The 5,140-nt window shown below is 40.6% G+C and overlaps 1 non-coding gene across 1 annotated transcript; it reads left to right on the top strand.

Annotated features, from left to right (window-relative positions):
• The first annotated feature begins 4,267 nt into the window (after window positions 1–4,267).
• Window positions 4,268–4,375, top strand: LOC112745632 (small nucleolar RNA R71). Its single transcript, XR_003173551.1, has one exon. It is a non-coding gene; the product is annotated as a small nucleolar RNA R71 (small nucleolar RNA).
• Window positions 4,376–5,140: the final 765 nt, after the last annotated feature.

The raw sequence follows: 5,140 nt of genomic DNA on the forward strand, positions 1-5,140 counted from the left end.
AATAAAAAGCAATGCTTTTACCACACCAAACTTAAAATGTTTGCTCGTCCCTGAGCAAAAGAAAAAGGAAGAAGGAGAAGAAGAAGAAAAGTGGAGGAGAGGGAGAGAGGTATGTATTTGGCCAAGGGGAAGAAGAAAGGGTTGTGTTGTGTGAAAATGAAGAAGGAATGAGGGGTTTATATAGGAGTGGGGGGAGGTTTAGGGTTCGGCCATTAGGGTTGGGTTTGGGAGGGAAAAGAATTTGAATTTTGGAGGTAGGTGGGGTTTATGGGGTAGAGTGGAGGGATGTGAGTGGTGAAGAGGTGATGGGGAAGAGTGATTGAGGTGATTGGTGAAGGGTATTTGGAGAAGAGGGTTATGAAAAGGTGTGAAGAGGAGAGAAGAAGAGGTGGGGTAGGTGGGATCCTATGGGGTTCATAGATCCTGTGGGGATCCTGTGGGGTCCATAGATCCAGTGGGGTCAAGGACTTAACATCCCTGCTCCAATTAGGCGTGTAAAACGCCCTTAGCATGCATGTCTGGCGTTAAACGCCAGCTTGCTGCTTGTTTTTGGCGTTAAACGCCCAAACGTAGCCTGTTTCTGGCATTTAACGCCAGGTTGATGCTTGTTTCTGGCGTTAAACACCAGCTTGGTGCTTGTTTCTAGCGTTAAACGCCAGACAGATGCTTGTTTCTGGTGTTTAAACGCCAGAATGCTCTTCCTCCAGGGTGTGTTGTTTTTAATGCTGTTTTTCATTTTGTTTTTGATTTTTCAATAGTTTTTGTGACTTCACATGATCATCAACCAAAAAAAAATATAAAATAACAATAGAAAATAAATTGATATAATTAAATAACATTGGGTTGCCTCCCAACAAGCGCTTCTTTAATGTCAATAGCTTGACAGTGAGCTCTCATGGAGCCTCATAGTTGTTCAGAGCATTGTTGGGACCTCCCAACACCAAACTTAGAGTTTGAATGTGGGGGTTCAACACCAAACTTAGAGTTTGGTTGTGGCCTCCCAACACCAAACTTAGAGTTTGACTGTGGGGACTTTGGTTGACTCTGCAGTGAGAGAAGTGGTATGCGAAATTGCTACTCAGATTAGGTTGTAAAATTATTTGTTTGTTCTTTCCCTGGTAATGGCACCAAAAACGGATGCACAGAACCATGGTCCAAACATAACTTCACAACTTCGCACAACTAACCAGCAAGTGCACTGGGTCGTCCAAGTAATAAAACCTTACGTGAGTAAGGGTCGATCCCACGGAGATTGTCGGCTTGAAGCAAGCTATGGTCACCTTGTAAATCTCAGTCAGGCGGATATCAAATGGTTATGGAGTTTTCGAATAATAATAATAAATAAACAGAAAATAAAGATAGAAATACTTATGTAATTCATTGGTGAAAATTTCAGATAAGCGTATAGAGATGCTTTCGTTCCTCTGAATCTCTGCTTTCCTGCTATCTTCATCCAATCAGTCTTACTCCTTTCCATGGCTGGCTTTATGTAAGGGCATCACCGTTGTCAATGGCTACATCCCATCCTCTTGTGAAAAAGGTCCAAATGCTCTGTCACGGCACGGCTAATCATCTGAGGTTCTCGATCATACTGGAATAGGATTCACCCTCCTTTTGCGTCTGTCACTATGCCTAGCACTCGCGAGTTTGAAGTTCGTCACAGTCATTCAATCCTAGAGTCCTACTCGAAATACCACAGACAAGGTTTAGACTTTTCGGACTCTCATGAATGCCGCCATCAATCTAGCTTATACCACGAAGATTCTGAATAAGAGATCCAAGAGATACTCATTCAATCTAAGGTGGAACGGAAGTGGTTGTTAGGCACGCGTTCATGGGGGAATGATGATGATTGTCACGTTCATCACATTCATATTGAAGTGCGAATGAGTATCTTAGAAGAGGAATAAGTTGAATTGAATAGAAAAACAGTAATACTTTGCATTAATTCATGAGGAACAGCAGAGCTCCACACCTTAATCTATGGAGTACAGAAACTCTACCGTATGAAAATACATAAGTGATGAAGGTCCAGGCATGGCCGAATGGCCAGCCCCCTAACGTGATCAATAGATCAAAAGATAATCCAAAGATGTCAAATACACTAGTAAAAAGTCCTATTTATACTAAACTAGTTACTAGGGTTTACAGAAGTAAGTAATTGATGCATAAATCCACTTTTGGGTCCCACTTGGTGTGTGTTTGGGCTGAGCTTGAAGTTTACACGTGGAGAGGTCATTCTTGGAGTTGAACGCCAGTTTGTAACGTATTTCTGGCGTTCAACTCTGGCTTGTGACGTGTTTCTGGCGTTTAACTCAAGACTGCAGCGTAGAACTGGCGTTCAATGCCCTTTTGCGTCGTCTAAACTCGGCCAAAGTATGAACTATTATATATTGCTGGAAGGCCCTGGATGTCTACTTTCCAACGCAATTGAAAGCACGCCATTTTGAGTTTTGTAGCTCCAGAAAATCCACTTTGAGTGCAGGGAGGTCAGAATCCAACAGCATCAGCAGTCCTTCTTCAACCTCTGAATCTGATTTTTGCTCAAGTCCCTCAATTTCAGCCAGAAAATACCTGAAATCACAGAAAAACACACAAACTCATAGTAAAGTCCAGAAATGTGAATTTAACATAAAAACTAATGAAAACATCCCTAAAAGTAACTAGATTCTACTAAAAACATACTAAAAACAATGCCAAAAAGCGTATAAATTATCCGCTCATCAAGAAGCTTTTCATGCTTACTATCCATGGTTACAGAAGGAGATCCTTGAGTTTTAAATACAAGGTTGTCCTCATTCAATTGTAGGACCAACTTTCCTCTGTCTACATCAATCACAGCTTTTGCTGTGGCTAGGAAGGGTCTTCCAAGGATGATGGATTCATCCTCATCCTTTCCAATGTCTAGGATTATGAAATCAGCAGGGATGTAAAGGCCTTCAACCTTTACTAGCACGTCCTCTACTAGTCCATAAGCCTGTGTTCTTGAGTTGTCTGCCATCTCTAATAAGATTCTGGCAGCTTGCACCTCAAAGATCCCAAGTTTCTCCATTACAGAGAGTGGCATTAAGTTTATTCCTGACCCCAGGTCACACAAAGCCTTCTCAAAGGTCATTGTGCCTATGTTACAGGGAATTAGGAATTTACCAGGATCCTGTTTCTTTTGAGGTAATTTATGCTTATCCAATGCATTCAGTTCATTGGTGAGCAAGGGAGGTTCATCTTCCCAAGTCTCATTACCAAATAATTTGGCATTCAGCTTCATGATTGCACCAAGATATTTAGCAACTTGCTATTCAGTAATGTTTTCATCCTCTTCAGAGGGTGAATACTCATCAGAGCTCATGAAGGGCAAAAGGAGGTTCAATGGAATCTCTATGGTCTCTAGATGAGCCTCAGATTCCTTTGGTTCCTCAAAGGGAAACTCCTTATTGGTCACTGAGCGTTCCAGGAGGTCTTCCTCACTAGGATTCACGTCCTCCTCCTCCTCTCTGGGTTCGGCCACACCAAGTAAGGTAATGGCCTTGCACTCTTTTTTTGGATTCTCTTCTGTATTGCTTGGGAGAGTACTAGGAGAAGTTTCAGTGACTCTTTTACTCAGCTGGCCCACTTGTGCCTCCAAATTTCTAATGGAGGACCTTGTTTCATTCATGAAACTTAGAGTGGCCTTAGATATATCAGAGACTATATTTGCTAAGTTAGATAGATTCTGCTCAGAATTCTCTGTCTGTTGCTGAGTGGATGATGGAAAAGGTTTGCTATTGCTGAACCTGTTTCTTCCACCATTATTAAAGCCCTATTGAGGCTTTTGTTGATCCTTCCATGAGAAATTTGGATGATTTCTCCATGAGGAATTATAGGTGTTTCCATAGGGTTCACCCATGTAATTCACCTCTGCTATTGCAGGGTTCTCAGGATCATAAGCTTCTTCTTCAGAAGATGCCTCTTGAGTACTGTTGGATGCAGCTTGCAATCCATTTAGACTCTGAGAAATCATATTGACGTGCTGAGTCAATATTTTATTCTGGGCCAATATGGCATTTAGAGTATCAATTTCAAGAACTCCCTTCCTCTGAGGCGTCCCATTACTAACAGGATTCCTTTCAGAAGTGTACATGAACTGGTTATTTGCAACCATGTCAATGAGTTCCTGAGCTTCTGCAGGCATTTTCTTTAGGTGAATGGATCCACCTGCAGAATGGTCCAATGACATCTTTGATAATTCAGACAGACCATCATAGAATATATCTAGGATGGTCCATTCTAAAAGCATGTCAGAAGGACACTTTTTGGTTAGTTGCTTGTATCTCTCCCAAGCTTTATAGAGGGATTCACCTTCTTTCTATTTGAAGCTTTTAACATCCACTCTAAGCTTGCTAAGCTTTTGAGGAGGAAAGAACTTGGCTAAGAAAGCTGTGACCAGCTTATCCCAAGAGTTCAGGCTATCTTTAGGTTGAAAGTCTAACCATATTCTAGCTCTGTCTCTTACAGCAAACGGGAAAAGCATAAGCCTGTAGACCTCGAGATCAACCCCATTGGTCTTAACAGTATCACAGATCTACAAGAATTCAGTTAAAAACTAAAAAGGATCTTCTGATGGAAGTCCATGAAACTTGCAGTTCTGTTGCATCAGAAAAACTAATTGAGGCTTTAGCTCAAAATTGTTTGCTCCAATTGCAGGAATTCAGATGCTTCTTCCATGTAAGTTGGAATTTGGTGCAGTAAAGTCACCAAGCATCTTCCTTGCATCTCCACCATTATTATTATTTTTGGCCATGTCTCCTTCTTTTTCAAAAATTTCAGTAAAGTCCTCTTCAGAGAGTTGTGTTTTAGCTTCTCTTAGCTTCCTCTTCAGAGTCCTTTCAGGTTCCGGGTTAGCTTCAACAAGAATGTTCTTATCCTTGCTCCTGCTCATGTGAAAAAGAAGATAACAGAAAAGAAGAGGAATCCTCTATGTCACAGTATAGAGATTCCTTTATGTGAGTAGAAGAAGAAAAGAATAGAAGAAGAGAAATTCGAACACCAAGAGGAAGAATTCGAAAATTAAAAATAAAATAAAATAAAAATATTTTTTTTGTTTTTTAATTTAAAATCATTTATAATTCGAAAATTTAAAAAAAATGAAATTAAATTAAGTTAA

This window comes from Arachis hypogaea, chromosome 14 (genome assembly GCF_003086295.3).
Source record: "Arachis hypogaea cultivar Tifrunner chromosome 14, arahy.Tifrunner.gnm2.J5K5, whole genome shotgun sequence".
NCBI classification, from domain to species: Eukaryota; Viridiplantae; Streptophyta; class Magnoliopsida; order Fabales; family Fabaceae; genus Arachis; species Arachis hypogaea.